The sequence below is a fragment of the Cavia porcellus genome, unplaced genomic scaffold, assembly GCF_034190915.1.
Source record: "Cavia porcellus strain 051 isolate PalLab524CR breed Dunkin Hartley unplaced genomic scaffold, mCavPor4.1 scaffold_31, whole genome shotgun sequence".
NCBI lineage: Eukaryota > Metazoa > Chordata > Mammalia > Rodentia > Caviidae > Cavia > Cavia porcellus.
In genome coordinates this window covers 31,844,965-31,869,619 of record NW_026947514.1, presented here as the reverse complement: position 1 = coordinate 31,869,619, position 24,655 = coordinate 31,844,965, and the positions used below count along the sequence as shown (strand labels likewise).

General features: G+C 38.6%; 1 pseudogene; it reads right to left on the bottom strand.

Annotated features, from left to right (window-relative positions):
* Nucleotides 1–1,937: 1,937 nt before the first annotated feature.
* On the bottom strand, nt 1,938–23,745 carry LOC134474179 (prostaglandin E synthase 3-like; annotated as a pseudogene).
* Nucleotides 23,746–24,655: the final 910 nt, after the last annotated feature.

Sequence of the window (24,655 nt, the reverse complement as noted above, 5' to 3'; positions counted from 1 at the left end):
TGTATTTAAATATGTATTATATATTAGACAATACTGTAGAATTATTATTAAATTAGTATAGTTCCACAGATATTTTCATTGTTTCCAAAATTTATATATTTTTTTAATTTTTGGAACCGGGGATCAAACTCATGACCTCACACCTGCCAGGCAGGTGCTTGTGTGGCAGAGCTAAATCCCGAGCCCCGAAATTTATATTTGAAATGTACTTGCTAACGTGATGGAAGATGGGATCTTAGGTCATGAGGGTGGGGCCCCAGTGCGTGAGATTTGTGCCCTTGTAGAAGAGGCTCCATGGAACTGCCTTGTTCCTTCTACCCTGTGAGGACGCAGCAAGAAGCTGCCCTTTAGAAACCAGGCAGTAAGTGTACCAGTGCCTGGGTCCTGAATTTCCTATTCTACAGAGCTATGACAAGTAAATGTCTTTCCCCCCACGTTATTTATTTTATTTCTTACTTAGTGCGTATTAGTTATGAGATCAATAGGTTTTCACGGGGCTGGGGATTTAGCTCAGCGGCATAAGCGCCTGCCTTGCAAGCAGGCAGTCATGAGTTCGATCCCTGGTACCGGTAAAAATACAAAAAAAAAACAACAACAACAACAACAAAAAATAGGTTTTCACTTCGGGGGATTCATGCTTCCGTGTTACCTATTTTATTTCCAGCTGTTTACGTGCTCCTTTGTCCTTTCCTCTCCCCTCTCTTGCTCCCTTCCTCTCTTCTTCTAACGGCAACCCCTTCTACATTCCTGTTAGTGCTCTGTTTGTGGTTTTTACTTTTTGTTTTTCCAGAGCTTTTCCAACAGTTTATTAGAAAGAATGTAGACATTTAAAAAAAATTTTTGCTGTCATGAACATAAATTGAGGTCTTTTTTTTGGTACAGGGGCTCAAACTCACAACCTTGCACTTGCCAGGCAGGCGCTTAGGCCACTGAGCTACATCTCTAGGCCTTAAATTGAGGTCTTTCAGCCAGGATAAAGCTGAATCAAAAACAGAAATAAAGCCAGGTATGGTGGTGCATTTCTGCAATCCCAGCACTCCAGAGGCTGAGGCAGGTGGATTGCTATGAATTTAAGGCAGCCTGGTCCACATAGTGAGTTCAAGGCCAGCCTGAATTACAGTGAGAGCTTGCTTCAAAAAAAAAAAAAAAAAAAAAAAAAGACAAAAAACAAACAAACAAACAAAAACCAGCAAAAGATCAAAATCAAAATCCAATGAAAACCAGAAGTAACCAATCCAAAAGCATATTAACATCTTTTCATTCATTGTCCATACTGACAGTGCAAATGCAAATCTGATCTAAATGTACAGACTCCCAAGCAATAACATACAAAGGTTTCTTCATTCTCTGTGCTAAGAGATGTAAAAGCTTAAGGGCCAGACAATTCTAAATGTATAGGCTTTAAAACCATCTAAGTTAAGGTCATCTACTAGTTTTAGCTGCAATGCATCTGGAATACTGACATGTGATCCCTTATAAATAATAATGTGAAGTACATTTTTTGAAAAATAAAGTTTAGCAGAACAATCCTGAAAGATACACCAGAGGAGTGGCAGGGTATCACTTTAAGGTGTCAGCTAATGTGTTTCAGCCACTTTGAACTCATGTCCAAAATTTACAATTTAGTTATCTTTCCCTATGCTGAGAACTTTCTATCATGTTACTATGTTATGAAGTAAAGGAGTATTAGGTTAACTTTTTAAAATTATAACTGGGGAGTATTTGTGCATTAGGATAAGGCCCTAGATGACTTAAAATTGCCCAAGGTACGTACATTATCAACCTTTAGTGAAGCCTTAAAAATATAAGTTGGAAAAATGGGTCAAAGGAGGCAAATATAGCATCTACTTTTAGAGTTATCAACACAGGAATTCTCTCAATTATGAAACCTTGCAGAGAAGTTACTTTCTTTTTCAAAATTCAGGTGGTGACATTGCTTACTCCAGATCAGACACTTTTTCATCATCACTGTCTTGTGAACCGTCATCTGCTCCATCTACCTTTGGTAAGTCTGTAACCTCATCACCACCCGTATTGTTCATCATCTTGGAGAAACAATCAAAATTAGCCCTATCTTTATCGGAACCATCATTCCAGTCTCTCCAATTATTGAAGTTCACACTATGCCGATTAAGCTTTGCCCTTCTTTAGTTACCAGAGACGACAACTGGCCAGATTCTTCATTTGTGAAGAACGTAAAATTGATCTGTGTTTTTACACTTGAAATCACTTGGATCCATACAGTGAAAAAGACCAATTTCATTTAAATGTTTAAAATTTCACTTAAACTGATGGATTTTTCACAGTGTGCATTAACACTTTTACTGTCTTCAACACAAAATTCAATGAAGATCGCACGCTTTGATCAGCAGGATGGGGGAAGCTGGTGTGCAGCCTCTGGTGGCGTCTGCTGGGTTCCACTCCCTCCTTTGGTGCTGTGACATTTCTCTCTCCTTGGCTGAGAAGAGGAAAGTGTAGGAAACGGGGCGTGAGGACGGAGAATGGTGGTTGTCTCTTTGATTCCACATATGAGAGAAAACAATGTGGTTTGACTTGCATTTCCTGAATGACTAAAGACATTGAATCTCTTTTCCTATATTTATTAACCCTTTGTATTTCTTTTCTTTAGAGCTATCTCTTCAGTTCATTTGCATGTTTCTTGTGTATTTTGGGGGGAGGGCTGATGTGGTTTTGAGCTCCTTATACATTCTGGATATTAATCCTTTGTCACGAGAGAATCTAGCAGAAATTTCTCTCCCATTCTGTAAATGTTTCTTGTTTCTCTTTGCTGTTCAGGTGCTTTTTAGTTTGATCTGATCCCATTTGCCAATTTTTCTCCTGTCTTTCAATTCTTGCTATTATTTCATGTGCTACTCAGAATCCTACTCAGAAATCTTTTCCCTGAATGTATAATTTCAATTATTTTCTCTATTTTCATTAGCATTTCCAAAGTTTCACATCTTAGAATTAGGCCTTTGGTCCATTTTTTCCATTAGATTTATTGGTACATTTTAGACATATATAATGATCACACTCATCATAGAAAATTTGTGCCTGTACATGATATAACTTATTTTTCCCCCATTTCCCTATATTTCCTTTGGTGCCTCCTCCTTCTTTTCTTTTTCCTTTCCTTCTTTTCTCATTTGTTTTACTTTTCTCTTCTTTTCTTTTCTCCTCCCCTCTGTCATATTCCCTTTCTCATTTGAACATTTTCCTCCTATTTCAAAATGTATTTTGGTCCTAATTTACACTGTTGGTTTCTCAGGCCAGAGAAACAATGTGGTATTTACACATGTGTGTCCAATTTATTTCATTTAAAAGTATAGTCTCAAGGTGCATCCGTTTAGCTAGTAATGTCTCAGGCTTATCCTTCTTTATGGCAGAGTAGTGCTCCATTACATACAATATTCCCACACCTTCTATATCCATTCACCAGTTGATGGGCACTTGGGTTGTTTCCAAGACTTGGCTATTGCAAACTGTGCTTCTATGAACATGGGTGCACATATGTCATTGTGCTATAATGCTTTTAATTTTGGGGGATGGTACCTAGAAGGGCAATGGCTGGGTCAAATGGAACCTCTAATCCTAGTTTTTTGAGGAATCTCCACACTGATTTCCTCAGGGGCTGTAGAAGTCTTCACTCCCACCAACAGTGGAGAAGGGTTCCTTTTTCCCCAAAACTCCACCAGCATCTGCTATTGGTTGATTTCTTGATGATAGCTGTTCTTTCTGGGGTGAGCTGAAATCTCAATGTTGTTTTAATTGAGAGATAAGTATTTGGCTTCAGTCTTCTACATATAAATACCCAGGTTTTCCAGCACCATGTGTTAAAGGGATAGTTTTGCAATGTTTATGGTCCCTTTGTCAAGAATCAGGTGACTATAATTGCATGGGCTTGTTTCTGTTTCCTCTATTTTTTTCCCAATTATCTTTTTTCTATTATCTATCTATGGCTTATTTTATTTTATTTTGTTCTTTTTTTCTGAGTTTCTTATGTATGAGAAACCCATGTGATATTTGAACTTGTGTTTCTGATTTATCTCACGTAACATCATGGTCTCTAAGTACATTCATTTTCATACAAATGACTCAAATTTGTCTTTCTTTGTAGTAAAGTAGTGCTCCATTATGTATAAATACATTTTTTTCCTTAGTTTGTTGATCGATGTATATATTCCAAGATTTAGCTATTATGAATTTTGCTCTAAAAACAAGGATGAATGTATCACTGTAATATGATAACTTTAGCTCTTGGGAAGATGTCTACAAGGAGAATAGCTGGGTCGAAGGGAATTTCTAGTTTTAGTGTTTTGAGGAATCTCCATAGCAGTTGGTGGTTGACACTCCTGCCACCAAGGAAGAATGGCTCCCCTTTCCCCACAACCCTTCTGGCATTTGTAATTATTTCATTTCTTGATGGTGATCATTCTTTTGGGATGAGACGGACTCTCGGTGTTGTTTTAATTTGCACTTTCTGATAATGGAAATGTTGAACATTTTTTTGTGTACTCATTTACCATTTATATTTCTTCTTCTGAAAAGCATTCATTTCAGGTGTCCATTTTTTGATTGGATTTTTTAATGGGGGAGTCTAATTTTTTGTGTTATTTATATATTCTAGTTATTAATCTTCTGTCTGAGGATTAGCTGGCAATTTTTTCTCGTTCTGTAGGTTGTCTCTTGCCTGTGTTAGTTGTGTCACTTGCTATGCAGAATCTAATTTGATGTGATCCCATGTGTTGATTCCTGGTTTTATCTCTTGTGCAGTTGGGGTTCTGTTAGAAAATCTTTGCCTATGCCTATGTATTCAAGAGTTTTACCTACTTTATTGTCTAGCAGATTGTTTGCATGTTACTATTTAGATCTTTGATCCATTTTGATTTTAGTTTAGTGCATGATGAGAGATACGGATCGAGTCAGTCTTCACGTGTGGATAGACAGTTTTCCCAACACTATTTGTTGAAGAGACTAGTTTTTCTCCAGCATAAGTTCTTGGCCCTTTTTTCAGATAACTGGAGTTATCTGTGCATCTTTGATTCTGTTCCAATAGTCTGCATGTCTGTTTTTGTTTGCTTGCCTTGTTTTGTTTTTGCTAATACCATCTCCTCTTATCATTAGTCTTGTAGTATAACTTGAAGCCTGGCATCGTGATGCCTCTTGCTTTGCTCTAGTTTCTTGGAGCTTTTGCTTTTGCTATTCTGGGTGTCTTCTGGTTTACCATGAATTTTAGGATTTTCTCTAGTTCTATGAGGGATGCTACTGATATTTTGACTGAGATTGTGTTAAATATGTACATCAGTTTGGAAGAATGATCATTTTAACTCTGTTGGTTCTGCCTATCCAGGAACAGGAGCTATCTTTGCATTTTCTGAGGGCCTCTCAGTCTCCTTTTTCAGATTACTGCAGTTTGAATTCTAGAGGTTTCTTACTTTTTTGATTAGGTTAATTGTTATTTAACTTTTCTTTCTTTCTTCCTTTGTCTTTTTGAGACAGGGTTTCACTATGCAGTTCACGATGGTCTTTAACTCATTTTGTAGCTCCGGCTGGCCTTGAACTTACACTGATCCTCCTACCTCAGCCTCCTGAGTGCTGGGATTGCGGATGTGCACCACCATACCTGGATATTTTCTTGGTACTGTTGTGAAAGGTTTTGTTTTCCTAGTATGTTTCCTGTTAATTATTAGTGTATGGGAATGTCATTGATTTTTGTATGTTGACTTTGTATTCTGCTATGTTACTAGATTTAGTGATTAATTCTAAGATTCTTTTGGTGGAATTTCTTGGGTCTTTTATGTAGAAGATCATATCATCTGCAAGTAACGATAATTTGACTTCTGTTTGTCTGTACTAATTCCTTTTCTCTTATTTCTCTTGCCTGATTTCCCTGGATAATATTTCAAGAACAATCTTGAATAGTAGTGATAGAAAACATCCTTGTGTTATTCCTGATTTTAGAAGGAAAATTTCAGCTTCTCTCCATTTAATATGATATTGGCTACTGGATTGTTATAAATGGTTTTTGTCAGACTGAGATAAGATCCTATATAATTTTCTTCAGGTTTTTTTTCATATCATGAAGGATGTGGGATTTTGCCAAAGAGGTTCTGTGTATCAATTGGGATGCATATATGATTTTGTCCTTGCTTCTGTTTATGTGATATTTATTGATTTATACATGTTGTGCCATTCTTATTTTTTGATTTCATTAAACAGTTTGAGGAATATTGGCATTAAATATTCCCTAAAGTTCTTGTACAATTTAGAGTCCACTGGGACCTGAGCTTTCTTGGTAATTAAAATTTTTTTTTATTTCTTCAATCTCATCACTTAACGTTGGATTATTCAGGGTTTTCATGTCTTCTTGGCTTAGCTTTGGTAATTCATATGTATTTATGAATATATCCATTTCTTCTGATTCTCCCAAGTGCTGGGATTACAGGCATGGGCCACCATGCCCAGCTCCTTTTCCATTTCTAATTGCATCAATTTGGGCCTTTTCTTTCCTTTTTGGGGGGTAAGATTGATTAAGGGTTTGTTATTTTGCTTATTCTTTCAAAGAACCAGCTTTTCAATTTATTGGTTCATTGTATTGTTTTTATTTATTTATTTTTATTTTGAACAGAATAAAACTGAATGAGACAAAACAAAATGTGGTCAATCAAAACAAAAGGATGGACACAGTACATAACTTAAAAACAAAATACAAGGTAATCAACAATGGTTACCATAATGCTTCTTGTTATCTTCAAAAGAATTGCCCGTATCATCAGGCATAATAAAATTGAGCAAAATAGTACAGAACAAAATCAATAAGAACAAAACATTGGAGACATTATACGACTTCAAAAGACAATAGTCAAACCAGAATGGGTATCATAGTGAATCTTATGGTGTTCAAATTAGTTGCTTATACCCTTAGATTTGATACTGTCAAACATGGTGGCTCACGCCTGTAATCCCAGCACTCGGGAGGCTGAGGCAGGAGGATCGTTGTGAGTTTGAGACCAGCCTGGGGGACAAAGTGAGTTCAAGACCAGCCTGAACTGCATAGAGATCCTGTCTCAAAAAGACAAACAAACAAACAAAACCCAACCCCCCCAAAAAAAAACAGATTCAAATAAAATCAGTCAAAACAAGACAGTGAAAGCAATACAGAGCTTCAAATTAAGTTAATAGGAAATAAAAATTGTTATCATAGTACATCCTGCTATCTTTGGAGTGCTGATAAACTGGAACAGAATATAACCAAACTAAGCAGAGCAATGAAAACAATACAGGTTTCAAATCATGATATAAGGTTAGCAATGTCCTCTGCCTTCCCTTTTTAGACAATTCCTTCCCTGTCACTTTCACAGGGTGCATTGTACATTTTGTATTCCACTAACTCCTTTAGCTTTTATATTAGGGAGGCAACCTGCTATTCACCTAAGTGATTCTGAATCTTTTTACCTCTGAGCATGATATCAAGTTGTGTCCACTTACCTACAAGAGCCTCAAGGTTTTCCTTCCTTATAGCTGAGTAGTTCTCCTTTGTATAAAAGTGTCATGTCTTTCCAACCAATTTGCAGCTGATGGACAAGTTACCCCCACTTTTTTCTGGTTCCCTGCCACATAGAACATTATTTTCTCATCTTTGACTTTCAGTCCATAAACCCTCATTCAGGTTACTTATATTTTTTATATAGAGTATCTTGAGGGACCCTATCTCCTGATCCACTCTGCCTGTGTTTTTTTATTAGTGTATTGAGGCTATCCATCTTAGTGATTATTGTCAACCTTCTCTGCATCATCTCTGCCATACTATTTTTCTGCTGTTGGTTGTTTACTTTTCCCCTTAATTCCACTGTCTGCCCATTAAGTGAGCCCCCTTTGCCACTGTTCCTGAAACTATGATTTTTTTTCCCTTTCTCTAGAATGGCCTTCAGTATTTTTTGTAGGATTGGTTTGGTTGTCATGAACTTCCTCAGTTCATCTTTATCATGGAAGAATCTTGTTTCTCTGTTAATTTTGAGAGAGAGTTTTTCAGGGTACATCAATCTGGGTTGGAGGTTATTTTTTTTTTTTTTTTTTTGCTTTTTCGGTTTTTTATCGGTACCAGGGATCGAACTCACGACTGCCTGCTTGCAAGGCAGGAGCTTATGCCGCTGAGCTAAATCCCCAGCCCCTGGAGGTTATTTTTTTTCATGACTTGAAATACTTCATTCCAAGCTTTTCTTGATTTAATGGTTTGTGTCAAGAAGTTTGTCATGATTCTGATGGTTTTTTGTTTATAGGTGATCTGTTTCTTTTCTCTGACAGCTTTTAATATTCTATTCTTGTGTTGAATTTCTGGGATCTTGATTATTATATGTCTGGGTATAGATCTATTTTGGGTATAGCTGGCTGGAGTTCTGTGTGCCTCATGTATCTGAATGTCATTTTCTTTTCCTATGCTTGGGAAGTTTTCTTTAATTATTTCTGTAAATAGCCTTTGTATTTCATTTGTGTTTACCCCTGCTTCTTCACTCACATTTTTTATTCTTAGTTATAGATCCTCTTGTCATTTTTGAGCCTTTGTCTTGTTATTTCCTGGTTCCTTGTTATTTATTTATTTATTTGGCTTTTTCGTTTTTATCGGTACCAGGGATTGAACTCACGACTGCCTACTTTCAAGGCAGACGCTTATGCTGCTGAGCTAAATCCCTAGTCCCCAGTTCCTTGTTATTTTAAGAGATCTTTCTTTTCACGATTGCAAGTTGCAAACCTGTCTTCAAGGTTTGATCATCTTTTTACTTTCTTTCAAGCAGTTTTGCCAGCTTTCAATGAAGTTTTTAATTTTCTGGTAATCTCTTTGAATCTGTTTCATGTATTCTAAATTTTTTTTATATTTTTCATTGAAGGTTTCCCTCCTTTTTCTGTGTTCCTCTATTTTTCCATCTGTGTCTTCTTTAGAAGTACTGAGCATTTCTTCTATTATTTTTCTTATATCTTCCTTTACTTGTATTAGTATTTTTGTTTTAAGTTCTTTTATAGTTTTATGAAGTTGTTTCTTTATGTCAGTTGCTGTTGCTTCAGAAACTGCAGGTGTGTGATGACCAATGACTTCTGTGTTTGCCTGTCCTGGACCAGTACTGCTTGGGCTGGAAGCTGCAGACTGCCTTTTGTTTCTTTCTCTTGTCGTGTTCCCAGTTTCTTCCAGAAAAGTGGGTAGTGGGGTCCCCAGCACTTCCTGTATTGGTTATAATTACTCCGAAGTGTGCTGGCTAGGGATTTCTATTGTTTGCTGCTTTCCCCAATCTACTGGAATATAAACAGGGGTGGGGCAGGCTGGCCCCTCCCTTCCAAGCTGGTTAACTACAAGGAATCTTCACCACATTAGTGTGTGCCACATGGGCAGGGTTAGTTAGGGATAGCTTTAGGGAAACCTTGGCCTTGGCTATTGGATTGTGCACAGGGGTGGGACCCAGTCCAAGCAATTTTCACCAATCTGTTCTGCACTAGGAGTGGCTGAATGAAGCCAGCAGCAGTTCTGGTTCTGGACTTATCCTGCCCAACTCCAAAATGGCACCCAGCCAATTGCCCACTCCCGAGGGAGGATTGAGTCCCCCACACTCACCACCAGCTAGTGCAGTTCTCTGGTCTGCTACTCCCCTCCACCACTGTGTCTCCCTGTTGAGGCATTTGGGCTTGCCAGCCACCTGCTTTACTGCAACCATGATTCCAGTGGCACTTCTTGCACAGTGGGACCTGCCCCAGTGAAAGTGCCTCTGTTTACCACCTTCTGTTTAAGTTTTTCTTTCCTTTTTTTCTTTTTAAAAAAATTTTCTCTGTGGGCTTCAGTTCTTACTTTAGCTTATTCCTTGGTTGAGGGGACCCACCTTTTTCCTTCTGGTCTTCTCCAGAATGCTATATTCTACCATCAGGACTGTTTCTCTCAGAGAGGCTATTTACTCTATTGCTTACTGTTCTGCCATCGTCCCAGAATCCCTATATTGTTTTTATAGTGTCAGTTTTATTAATTTCTGCGCTGATCTTTATGATTTCCTTCCTTGTGCTAACTTTAGATTGTCAAGGTACATCATTTCATTCTTTATTTGTACTCATTCTGTTTTTATGCTGTAGACATTCAAAGCTATAAACTACTATTAAGACTGCTTTCTTTGCATTCCATAGGTATTAGTGTGTTGTATCATTTGATTCTAGAAACTGTCCAATTTCTTCCTTGATTTTTTCTGTGACTGATTAAGTAAGTAATGTTTACTTTCCATGTGTTTGCATAATTTTTGTAGTTTCTTTTGACATTGATTTCTAGTTTCATTGCACTATGATCTGATCATATACATGGGATCATTTTGATTCTTTCATATTTACTTAAACTTGCTTTATGGACTAGCATGTGGTCTATTTTAGAGAAAGTGTCATGTGCTGCTGAGAAGAATGTATATCCTGTTGTGAGTGGATCATTCTGTAAGTATCTAGTAAATTTTTTCATGAAGATTTGGTTCAACTCTGATATTTCTTTGTGGATTTTTTGTCTAGTTGATTTGTCTCTTTGTGACAGTGGGGTATTGGGATTCCCCATTATAATTGTGGTAGTGTTTATCTCTTTTTTTTTGCACCTACTAGTGTTTGTTTACTGACGTTGGATGAACTGGTGTTTGATGCTATAGTTTTAGACTTGTTATCTCTTCCTGTTGAATGTTCCCTTAATGAATATATAGTGACCTTCTTTGTCTCTCCTGATTAACTTTGGCTTGAATTCTACTTTGCCTGAAATTTTCCAGAGCCTCTCTGTTTACCCCAGGCTGTGACTGTACTCACATTGGTGGGTGGGAAAGGCAAATAGAGTTCAGATCTAGACAGCAGGGCAAGGGTTGAAGCACTTAACTGCCTGCAGGCATTTTCAGACTGGACTGTTTCTGAGCACAACCCAAGCCAGGCCTGGTCTCTCACATGGGGAGCAGGGCCCATGTCCTTCCCAGGCTGAGTTTAAACTTCTCAGGGAACTCTTTTTACCATGTCCTGTCTGCAGCTGTCTGTTGTGGCTGTCTTTAATTCATTCACCAACAAAGGGCAACAGTGGGAATCATGAAATGAAGTTATTTTTTAGTTGTTCTGAGTCCCAGCTTTAGGGTTTAGGATTTCAGAAATGGCACCTGCTCAAGCACTTTTTGGTGAAATGGTGTGAGCTCATGCTTTAATTCTTCTTTGGCCATTGGAAGGAGTCTTCTCAGAGAAAAACTTGACTGATTTTGCAGTACACAGAGGCTATAGGCTCCACTGCCATTTCTCCCTGGATCTCCCAGCCTAGTATGCTTGCCTTGCCTCTGGGGTGCCCAATTCCCAACCCCACAAACTGGGAAAGCCAGAGAATCCAAATTGTTCCATTTTTTTCCCCTTCTGCATTGTAGACATTTTTTTCCAATGTCTTCCTGATACCTTGTGATTTGCTTCTCTGTCTTTCTGTCTCTGTCTCTGTGTCTGTCTGTCTGTCTGTCTGTCTGTCTCTCTCTCTGCCAGGTTATTATTTCTCAGTGTTTGGATTCTGGATCTTGGAGAGACTGAATTTTGTTACTAGTCAACATTCTGCCATTTTCTCTCTCTTGGAAATACATTTCTGTTATTGATAAACCCTTTCTATCTATGGTAATTTATTATAGCAGATCAAAGAGACTAAGCCAGGGATAATGTAGAAGGATGTTTTAATGTTAGGACATGCAGGCTGAAGTTTTTAGGATGTTATGATGTTGATAATTCATTTTAAAATGGATTGGAAAAGGCATACGTGTATTGTCTGTGTGTACTGAGGTAGTCAAAAGTACATGTGGCCAAATGTTCCTTCATAAATCCATGTAGAGAGTATATAGGTATTCATTGTATTATTCTTTCAGCATGTCTATAGATTTTTCAGCTTTTCCATCTAAAAAGTTGAAAAGAAAAAGAACAGAAGGAAGTTGATAAGATGACAGGAGATGACGTACAGCCATCAGAACCTGGAAAACAAAACATCAGGGATATGGAGGAAATGGAAAGAGTAGATAGTTTAAAAAAGTAGTAGATAATTTTAAAAAACATAGGAAGGGACACGAAGGAGGCAGTTAGGGAGGCAAAGTGGAATGGAAATACAGAGGTAAGAAAAGACAGAGAAAAACAATAGCTCTAGAATACAGGCAAAGAAGATTCAACATGTCCGTAATTGAAGCCTTCAAAGAAAGAAACCGAAACAATGGATTAGGTGGAATAAAAGTGAATTTTCTGGAATAAAGAAGACATAAAATTTACCACAAACGAGGGAAAATGAATTTAGGAAGGTTACCCTAGAGGTACATCCTGTAAAGTTCAAAGGTAATTTATCAAGCAAAATGATCAAGTCATATAGAATGGAGGAAATCTGGCTGTTCTGGGTTCTCTACAGTGATACAAATGTCCTAAGAAGACAGTGTAATATTTAAGAGATCTTTAGAGGAAAAAGGGTTGCCCCAGAAATTTATATCCAATGAAATTATCCTTCAATAATCAAGACTACAGTTAGTCTTGAGCATGAGAAAATTCAGAGACTTTTCTTAGTTGGTGTGGCAACCAACAGAGGGGTAATTGGAAAAATCATGCTTGCTCACCTGGGGATCATGGTCAGACATATTTCTGCAGCAAATCAAACAATGGAACAAATGATAATTATAAATAACCACACATCATTAGAATAGTTTGCTGTCAAGGGAGTTACAAATAAAAGCTTTCAGATTTTTGCACATTTGGGATTTAGAAAGTGTAGCTGGGAAGGTGACTCTATCAGGTTTCATACATGTGAAAAGTGTCCACCTATAACTGAGAAAGAAAAGCAGTATCTTGGAAGCACCTGTTACTGGGTCTGGGGTCGGTGGGAGAGGTTCAAGCAGAGATGACCATTTTTCAGAGGACTCAAGCATGAAGCAGGGGAGCTGGCAAAGAGACTGTCACTTCATTTTATTACCTGAGATTCTACAGTGAAACTGTGACAGAGGTGACGTAGAGGGGAGGGGGTACGAACAGGAGGCTTCCCATAATCCTAATTCCATCACCTGCTATAAGTCTGCTGAAATTTTAAAGCACAAGACCAACTGTCCAGTGTTCTGACACATGGCTAAGATGTGTGTATACAAGCAATTGAGCCATCCAAGATGTAGGCACAGAGCAGGTTGTAAACTCTCAGAGGACTGACCCCATTCAAAAATAAGTGAAAATGCTAGCAAGCGGCGTTCTGTGGTTCCAGTGGCTGGAGACACGGATGCCACTGCCAGTGTACTCCTGCACTCTGTAGCACAAAGCCCATGTGTAAATGTCTCATTCTGGGGCTGCCTCGCTAGGGTGCATAGCTGGCCACCTGTTGGGGTCACCTGATACTGACAGTAGAGAACGTGGCCCTTTGCTGAGAGCCAGTGGTGGTGAGGGAAGGTGGTGGTGGTGGAGGGCATTAGGCAATGTCTGATTTGATGAACATGAGCTAGTAAGGAATGGAAGGAGAGACATTTGGTGCCATGTGTCAATGACTTCTCCTTGGTGAATGGCTTTTCTTAGTATTACTGGGCGGCCCTATTCATCCCTTTCAAAATTATTTTCTTATTTGTGCTTAGGATCAAACCTAGGACCTCATGTATGCCAAGCATGTGCTCTACCACTGGGATATGGTCCTTTAAACAATTTCCCAAGTGCTTACACTGCCTCCTTGGAAACAACTACCAGTTCTTTACGAATTCTGCTGAAGTTCTCCTGGTTATCTTCATGGAATCACTCAAACTGTGGTTATTACCACACTCTTTACCATACAATCTCTATAATACCATGCAGTCTGGGAAATGGTAGAGTCTTGCCCTGGAGGTGAGGTCCAGCCCTGAAGTGCAAGAGGGTCACTCTTGCAAATTCAAGCAAACACCCAAAGCAAAGTACATGGAAGGAGGGCAGAGGACAGCAGGACTGCAGGGTCAGGGTCAGGTCGGTCCAACACTGATTTTCCTCAAACAAAAAAAGGCTTGTTTGGGAGGATTCAGGAAATAAAGACAAACACAACAAGGAGAACAAAAATCTCACCACCCAGAAATATATATTGTCAATGTTTTAGTCATCTGTTATCTAGCTCGGTTCTTAGAAGCCACAGGATCCTGTGGAGGTGCTTCTCAGACTCCATAAATACTAGTTAGCATTTGGTCAAAGAAGTAGGAAAGGCTTTGACTATAAAACATCAGTAATAAATAGACATGCAGTCAATCTTGGGTACAAGGGATGGTTTTGTGGAGGCTGTCAGCACATGAATTTGTGTGTCACTTGATCAACCTCTGATTCTGTGGCTGGGTGTTTACTTGCACCTGCTAACGTGGGTGGGCCAGAAGGCTGGAGCCTTGTAGACAGGAAGGCTCAGGCTGGCCCTTTTGCAAATGTATGTCCACTTATCTGAGAAAATTACAAGCTGTGAATGAAGTACATCATAGTGTGATTCATGGGGTTATGGCTCATGTTAGAACTTGGTTTACATTTTTATTACTGAGGTGTGATAAATATCTCTTGGTAGAAATGCCTTTCAATAAGTGACAGGAATACAATGCCAAATACTACCTTCCCAAGCTCACACTTTTCTGCATCCTTGAGCCCCTCTTAGACTAGAAGAGTCATGTTTTTAGAGGAGAATTCAGAAATGTGAATAAAAAAGTATGGGAGTACTTAGCCTATTAGTGGAAAATCAAGGCAAAGAGGAGTCTTCATGGTTTTCTTTCTTTTTTTTAATTAAAAGAAAGAAGGAGATTAAGATAAAAGAGGACATAACAACATAATAACACAGGTCAGAACAGAACAATTTAAACAACATAGTGTTTCACCACAAGATAACCTGACATAACAGTAGCTAACATAGTGTCTCTTTCCTTGAAATATTTGAGTGTAACTTCATATATTATAGCATCAAACACAACATGACAGTGTAAAACCATTCAAGAGAATGAAGTATTTCAGGGTATTTATAACCAACTATCAGAAAATGAACAATGGTTTCTATATTATCTCCTTGTCTATAAAAAATTTTGTTTATACTCTCACATATAATAAAATCCAATACAACATGATAAACCGATGGAAACAGAAGAACAAAAGCTTCATAGAACTTCAAAACAAGATGATATTAAATCAGTACTAGCTACTATATTTTCTTGTTTTCAAAATAACTGTTCATACCATCACAGACAATAAAAATCAAACAACCCAGGTTAAAACCATTGCAATTAATGAGTGAAAACATTATATGACTTCAATATGATTGGGAATAATAATTACAACATACTTTTATGTATTCTTACCATTTCTTACAGTAGGGAAACTATTCCGTATTTATACATGTGAGTTTGATTTATTTCTCTTATGAGTATGGTCTCAAGCTGTGCCCATTTATTTATAAATATCTCAATGTGATCATTCTTTATAGCTGAGTAGTACTCCATTGTATAAAAATATCACAACTTTTTTATCCATTCCTCAGTTGATGAACACTTAGGTTGTTTCCAAGATCTGGCTATTACAAATTGTGCTGCTAGAAACATGGGTGCACATATATCACTGTTTCAGTTCTGGGAATATGCCTGGAAGTGGAATAGCTGGATTGAATGGGACTTCCAATCCCAGCTTTTTGAGAAATCTCCAGACTGATCTCCACAGTGGTTGCACCAGTCTATATTCCCACCAATACTGCAAGAGAGTTCCTTTTTCCCCACAGCCTCTCCAGCATTTGTTGTTGGTAGTTTTCTTGATCCTGGCCATTCTTTCTGGAGTGAGATGGAATCTCAGTGTGGTTTTAATTTGCATTTCTCTAATGACTAATGATGAACATTTTTTTTCATTTAATTATTTGCCATTTGTATTTCTTCATCTGAGAATTGTATATTCATCTCAGATGCCCATTTTTGGATTGGATCTTTGAATTTTGGGGGTCTGATTTTTTAAATTCTTTATATGTTTTAGAGAGAAGTCCTTTGAGGGGCAGTTCACTAAGATTTTTTCCCCATTTATGGGTTTTCTTTTCACTATGTTAGAGATTTCTTTTGATGTGCAGAAACTTTTTAATAAGAGGCAATCCAGTTATTGATTCTGGGAAGTATTTCCCGTGTGGTTTGATTCCTATTCATGAATTCTCTACCTACCCCTATGTCTTCAAGGTTTTTACTCAATTTGTCTTCCAACAGATTTAGTGTTTCTGTTTTAATATTCAGATCTTTGATCCATTTAGATTTTAATTTAGTATATGGTGATAGGCATTGGTCTAGTTTTAGTTTTCATCATGTGGAGAGCCAGTTTTTCCAACACCATCTATTAAAGAGACTATCATTCTTCCAATAAACATGTTTGACCCCTTTATCAAAAATAAGGTGATTGAATGTGTTTGTAGCTGTGGTTGTGTCTTCTAATCTATTCTACTGATCTTGGGCTCTGTTTTGATTCCAGTGCCATGTTGATTTTACTATAGTTGCTTTGTAGTATAACTTCAAGTCATGGATTGTGATTCCTCCCGCCTTGCCTTTGCTGCTTAGAATTGTCTTTGCTATTCTAGGTCTCTTCTGGTTCCAGATGAATTTGAGGAGTGATTTCTCTAGATCCATAAGGTATGTTGATGGTATTTTTATTGGGATTGCATTGAATTTGTTTTGGGAGAATGGCCATTTTCACAATATCTATTCTTCCTATCCACAAGCAAGGGATGTCTTTCCATATTCTGAGATCATCTTCAATTTCTTTCTTCAGTGTATTATAATTTTCCCTATATAGGTCTTTCACTTCTTTCATGAGAATAATTCCTAAATGTTTCATTTTTTGGTTACTAGTGTGAAGGGTATGGCTTCTCTTATTTCTCTCTCTGTGATTTTGTTGTCAGTATATAGAAATGCTATTGATTTTTGAGTATTGATTTTGTATCCAGCTACATTGCTGAATTTATTTATTATATCTAGGAGTCTTTCAATGGAGTTTTGGGGGTCTTCTATGTAGAGTATCATGTCATCCACAAATAATGGTAATTTAACTTCTTCTCTTTCAATCTTTACCCCTTTTATTTCTCTCTCTTGTCTAATTGCTCTGGCTAGTATTTCCAGTACTATATTAAATAGGAGCAGTGATAAGGGACATCCTTGTCTTGTGCCTGATTTTAAGGTAAAGGACTTAAGGTTTTGGCCATTTAGTATGATGCTGGTTGTTGGTTTGCCATAGATGGCCTTTATTATATTGAGGTAAAGACCATCTATTCCAATTTTCTGTAAGGTTCTTATCATAAATGAATGTTGGACTTTATCGAAAGCTTTTTCTGCATCTATAGAAATGATCATGTGATTTGAAGTTCACATTGTCTGCAAACAGAATAGCTCCCCCCGCTTTTTTTGGGTTCCTGTTGCATGAAGTATTGTTTTCCATCCTTTGACTTTCAGTCTGTGAGTATCCTTTTGGGTTAGATGGGTTTCTTGTAGACAGCATATGGTTGGATGTTGTTTCTTGATCCATTCTGCCAGTCTGTTTCTTTTAATTGGTGCATTGAGACCATTTACATTAATGGTTATAACTGTTATATGTTAGTTTATTATTGACATGTTATCTTTCTGCTGTTGAATGTTTAGCTTTCTGTTCTGTTTAATTGTCTGCTTTGCTGAGTGGTTTTTTCCTAAGTGTATCTAAACTGTCTTTCCATATTCTTTGCAGGGTTGACTTGGTGATCATGAAGTTCTTCAGCTGTTCTTTGTCATGGTAGTACCTTATTTCTCCATGGATTTTGAAAGACAGTTTTTCAGGGTACATCAGTCTTGGTTGGAAATCATTTTCCTATAGGATCTGAAATACTTCACTCCATGCACTTCTTGACTTCATTGTTTGTGCTGAGGAATCTGCTGTGATTCTGATAGGTTTTCCTTTATAGGTGATCTGTCTTTTCTCTCTGACAGCTTTTAATATTCTATTTTTATGTTGGATGGTGGTTATTATATGTCTGGGTATAGTTTTATTTTGGTTATGACTATTTGGAGTTCTATATGCTTCACTGATCCTGATGTCAGTTTCCATTTTCATATTTGGGAAATTTTCAGCTATTACTTCTCTAAATATCCTCTTGACATCCTTTATGTTGTCACCTTTTTCATTTATCCCTATCAATCATATGATGTTTTTCTTTGCATCATCTTGCAGCTGTTGAATTGTTATTTCCTGATTCCTTGTTATTTTTAAAAGATCTTGCCTTTCCTGTTCACTAGCTGAAATCCTGTCTTCGAGGTCTGAAATTCTATCTTCACTTTCTTTGTGACTTGTTTTTTTTTTTTTTTTCCTCTCTTTTTCCTTTTTATCGGTACTGGGGATTGAACTCACAATTTCCTGCTTGCAAGGCAGGCGCTTATGCTGTTGAGCTAAACCGCCAGCCCCATCTTCATTTTCATTGAGGCGGTTTTTACAACTTTCAATGGAATTTTTGATTTCCTGTATATCTCTTTGCATCTGCATTCTGTATTCTGTTTGTTTCTTATATTGTTCATCCAGGGATTCTACCTTTTTGTTTAGTTCCTCCAATTTTTTAACTGTGTCTTCTTTAGATATGTTCAGCATCTCTTTCATTTCTTTTATCATTTCTTCTTTTACCTGGGAGATTATTTCTAGTTTGAATTCCTTTAAAGCTTTCCGGAGTTACTTCTTTATTTCAGTTGCTATTATTTCAGGTATTTCAGGTGTATGGCATATATATTCCTCTATGTACATAGCTCCTAATGTTTCTTGGGATGGGCTGGAGATTTGATATTGCATTTTGGTCTTTTGCTTTGTCATTTTCCTATATTTCTGTGCTTCAAGTGTTATTCCAAGGCTTCCCCTGAATGTGTTGGAAATCGTCTCCCATGCCCTAGGCTCCTGGGACTGAATGGAAGTTGCTGAGCCTGGTCCAGTTAGGCCCTCAGGCCCTCCTGTGCCACCTTCAGTGTTCCCAGTAGCTGGGCAGGCACCTAACCACTGTGGATGATGGGTTAAAGGTCTCCCTGGGTGAAGACCAATACCCTGGAACTCACTTCACCTACTCTCAAATCCCATAATTGAAGAAGGTCACTGGGCATAATATAGTTGGTCCATTTAGCTCAGTGGCATAAGCACCTGCCTTGCAAGCGCGTGGTTGTGAGTTTGATCCTGGCACTGATAAAACAAAAACAAAAACATCCCAAGGCTAGTTTAGTATGCCTGGGCTCTGAACCGGTCCTTGAGCTCTGGAAGAGATGATCTTAAAGTCTCCTGGGGATAGGGGTGGTGCGCAAATTTACCCCTGCCATCGGCTGAGTTTCCCGGTTTGGGAGAAGGTCACTGGGTGTGTCTTGGGCAGGCCTGAAACCTGCCAATGCAGCCCATTGTGGCTGGGCTCTGGGCAGGTCCTTGAGCTCTGGAAGAGATGATCTTATAGTCTTCCCGGGGCTCGGAATGTCGGACTTACCCCAGCCACCAGGTGAGTGTCCCAGTTTGGGAGAAGATCTCTTCATGGTTTTCAATGCCAGCTTCTAAACAATGATCTCAGATCAGGGTGGGGAAAGGGAAGAGAATGAAGGGGGATAAAAAGTGTCTGTCTCCTATAACCCAGTGTTTCACCCAAGGTCACAGCCTTCACTGGGCAGAGACATCTAAGCAAATCTGGGGACCCTGAAGACAACAAGGACCTGTGATCCTCCCTAGGCTTGGCCTGGGGGAACTTGGCTGATATCTTAGTTGTCATCCCCAGCTATGTGGAGATGGCAGGATGGCACACTTGGGTAGAGAGGGCCTGTGGTGGCAGATCCTCTCTCAGACTCCTGCCGCACACACAGCATGCAATCAGATGGTGCTAAAAGGACTTCGTAGTTGGAATAAGTGGAAGCAGGTTTAGGGCAGGGTGACACTGGAGACAGCCAGCACAGAGGGACTACTGGGCTGGGGACTCATTTATCAGGCTTGAAGGCAATAAAAGGGGGCCGGGCAGGGAAGTGGCTGAGGGATGGACAGAAGAATAGGAGATGGGGAAAGTGAGGTGGCTGAAGGCTCCATTATGTTGAACCTCATGGACTATAAAGAAGACCCTGGATTTTATCCTTAGGGAAAACCACTGAAAAGTTTGAAAGGGGAAGTGACACGATCTGATAATTTCACTCTAGCTGCTTTGTGGAAAGATGCTGTGTTGGTTACTTTTCTCTTGTTGCTGAGACAAAATACCTGACACCCAAAGTTAAGGAAGAAAAGGTTTACTTAGCTTACAATTTGTGGAAGTTTCAGTCTGTAATCTGCTTGGCCCAAGGCAAGGTGACTCATGGCCGAGGGCAAAAGTTCCTGGTGGTGGAAGACAGCGAAAACAACAAAAGCAAAGAGGGAGAAGAGCATGAGAAGATTCTTTCTGTCCTTTATATTTTATGTAGGCTACCTACCTAGAATGGATATAGCACTCACACCCATAATCCCAGAACTAGAAAGTGAATCAATCACAAACTCTAGAAGCTTGCCGCCATGACTGCATGAGGCCCTGGGGAGACATCCAGACACAAACTGTACCAGATGCTTTCAGTCTAGAAACTACACTGCCACCAAAATGGAGGCCTCTGGTTGCACACTGACTTAGGGTATGACATGTGGCTGGTACAAATTTAGACGTGCTATGTGCGTGAAATTTACACAGAATGTCAAACACTTGGTACAGAAATAAGTAAATTATCACACTGAAAATTAAAAAAAAAATACTGATTACATGTTGAAATGATGCTACTTTATCTTTGTGGGGCTAAAAAATATTAATAAAAATTAATCTTTGAATGAAATGGAGACTAAAAAAGCAATACTAACCGACTGTGCGGGGAGAGAACCAGGCCTCATCAGGAACTGATCCCCACCTGGAAACCAGTGCCACGCATGGGCCACTACTGGAGAGGGACCAGGCAGACCCAAGCCTCTCTTTGTGAGTCAGTGTCATTTATGGACTGCATGGGGAGAAAACCAGGCCTTATCAGGAGGTGATCCCCACCTAGAAACCAGCGCCATACATGGGCAGTGCAATTCACACATTGCAGAGGATGAGAACAAGGCCTCACCGGGAAGCGATCCCCACCAGGAAACTACCATTTTCATTGTTTTCTTGGGTTGGATTTTATTCTTTTTTGTTTGATTATGTTAAATCTGCTGGCATGAGCAACTATTTAAAAGATAGCAAGACATATTATGGTAGCCATTTTGGATTTACTACTGGCTTGCTTATTGAATTTGTTGTTTTGTGTTTATTGTTTCTATTTTATTTTGTTCTGTTTGGTTTTTATTATATCTGAAGTTTTCTGTACTATTTTGAAGACAACAAAGGCATTATGGTAACTATTGTTGACTTTATAAGGTTTTGAAGTCCTGTATCACTTATACTGGTTTATTATGATTGGTTTTATTCTATTTTCCTTGGTTTTATCCTCTTTAAAATAAAAACAAACAATACTAAGAACCTGTGAATCAAAGATCTGGTTCTTTGAAAGAAAAAACAAAATAGACAAATATTTAGCCAATATTATAAAAAAAGGAAAGACATAAATCAATGTAATTAGAAGTGAAAAAGGTGCCCCACGATAGATATCACTGAAATTCAGATTACTAGCAACTCCATAAACTTGTGTTCCAATAAACTGGAGAACTCAGAAAAGAATTTGAATACATGAGTCACCAAAATGCATCCAAGATGACTTAAAAATCCTTAATAATAATCTAGTAATGTACAATGAAATTGAAGCAGTAATAAAAAACTTACCAACTAAGAAAAACCCACTGTTGACTTGTATAAGAACTTTGGGGAAACTCTAACACCAATACACCTCAAACTCTTTAATGGAACTGAAATGGAACTGAAGTGTATTTCCAAAGTCATTTCTGGAAGGTGACATTACCATGATTCCAAAACTGGATGAGTAGCCAAAAATGAGAACTACAGGACAATCTCTTTAATGAACATAGATGCAAAAATCCTCAAGATACTGGCAAACAGAATGCACCAAATCATCAAAAAGATCATTCACCATGACCAACTTATCTCAGATTTATCCCAGAGATGCAAGGATTCTTCAACATATGAAAATCAATAAATATAATTCATCACATAAACAGAAGCAAGGATGAAAATCACATGATCATCTCACTTGATGCACAAAAAGCCTTTGATAAAATCCAGCGTCCTTTCATGGTAGAAACTCTAAAGAAAGCGGATATCTCAGTCTGATAAGAGCTATTTATGACAAACCTGCTGCTAACATTGTATTAAGTGGGGAAAAAACCAAAGCTTTCTTTCTAAAATTAGGAACAAGACAAGGATGTTCACTATTACTTCTGATTAATACAGTCTGATTCACACAGTTGTGGAGGGACACATTGAGAAAAGCATATCAGGCTTAAAAGTCACCCTTAGGTTTCTCTGTCTTGATCCGTGCTGTGTACTTAGGTATATATGCAGCCACAGTGATTCATGAAGAGGATTTCCATAGCAGCTTCGGAAGAGTCAGGAATGGTGGGGTAAGTGTGTTGATGAAAGTGGGAGTATTTCAAGGGAAATTAAGAGCAATGTATCTTTTACTGTAGTATTTTTAAAAAAATTTTTTTTTTAAAATTTTATTTAAGGAGAAAAGAAAAAAAAAAGCAGGGAAAGGGTACAAGTTATACAGATTTACAGAAAAAAATGAACAGTAGGAAATCACTAGTTAATGGATTACATATTGTCATCTTAGAAATAATTGTTCAAGTCACAAAATTAAAGCTTGTAAAGTGGACATTCCATCAATGATACTGCAAACAGTTCTGTTCATTGATCCAATAAAACTCCGTGATATCATTTTCTATCTTATACACTTAAATATACATGCAGTTATATAGTTTGGAGCACTTTCTTTTCCTCTCTTTTGTACCATGACTATTACACATTTTGGGTTTCATTGCTCCCACGGTTCTTATTACTTTTTTGGAAGAGAGTAAAACCAAATGTGACGTAACAGAACAGAATCGGTCAAGTCAAAAGGGTGGAGTATTTTTAAAAATTTAAACAGCGTATTTTCTTTATCATACCTCATGTATACAGGTGGTTTTGGACACTGCGTTTTGTAAATGATTTCCTTCCAGCATAGCATGGGCATATATGGAAAATTCTGCATTTGAGCACAAGAGGTTATATGACTTTTATTTATTAAATAGAGAATTCTTCTCTCTTATTTGAAAGGACTGTAAGACTCCATCAGGTTCCCAAGAAGCCTACAGTGCTGGCTGATTCATCTTTCTGCCCTTTGTACTTCTTAGAATGCTGCTGCGTTAATGATTGCTTTGTGCCTGGCAGATCTGATTCTCAGTTCACCAGCAGTCAAACCAATAGATAAAATCTTTGTGGCCCTTGGCAGTTCTGCCACCAGATGGCAGTGACTCACCTTTAATGGGCTGGCCTTTGCCTAGCCCTGGCAGCATTTGAGGGGTAGATATAAGCAGAGATGAAGAGATACAGGGGAAGGGGAAGAATGAGGTTTTGATCCACAGAATCCCTTGTGGAAAAGGAAAAAAGCCGCCTAGAAGTATAACCCAACTGTACAGAAGTAAAAGCATTTGAAAGCACTGTGTATAAACATAAACATTTTAATGTATCTATGTTTCTGTGCATCTATATTTTTTTCCTAATCTTTTATCCACAGTAGTTCTGAAATAATACAAATCTCTCATGCTTACGTGATTCAAATCTTTTCTTTCAAATTCCAAGAATTCCAATTGGTTCATAGAGACATTTAAGAATACATCTAGATCTTTCCCATTTAAGGAAAACATTTGTTGAGGACCGACGCTGTGCCAGGTATTTTATACACCAAATCACTCCTATTTTTCATGACTCTGTGAAATAGTTACCATTAACACCATTTTCAGATGAGAAAACTGGGGCACGGAGAAATAAATAGTTTCTGAATAAACCAGTGTCAGAGTGGGAGCTGAACTCCCAAATGATCGGCTTCCACGTTCATGCACACGTCACAGTGCTTCTCAGTTTTGGCACTGTTGTCATTTGGGTTGGATAACTCTTCGTTGAGGGAGCTGCTGCAGGCTCTGTGTTGCAGACGTTTAGCAGCGTCACTGATTTCTCCTATCTAGATACTCCCCCTGCCCAGATGGGACACCCAGAAACGTCTAGTTATTGGCAAATGTCCCCTGGTAAAGCCATCTCTATCTGAGAACCGTGAGTGTGGATGCGGCAGCTGGCCTTCTGTTTGATGTGGACTGGTTTTGTCGCAGAGCAGGAGGCAGGGTCCTGTGTAGACCTGCTCTCTTACAGAGCGAGGAGTCCACCGAGTGCAGTACTTATCTACCTGTAGTGACTCTGCACCACAATCTATCTTCCAGCACCTGTGCTGGTGCATTTCCAGCTCTCCTGCTGCTGGAGTGTGCACTTCTGCCTCTGTGAGGTAGCCGGGGAGGTCTCCTGAGTAGGCAGGGAGGTGGACAGAGCTGGATGGCTGAATGAGGTTGTCTGTTCTCAGCTGTGCATGGGAGGCCCCTTGAAGGAAGCTGGTGGTCAGCTGGAGGGGAGGGGGAGGCTGTAGGGCAGGGATGCTACTCATATCTTGATTCAGCCTGTAGTACTGCAGCTGGCTGCTGGGGCCATGGGTGGGAGACAGGCCACAGATGTTGGACATGT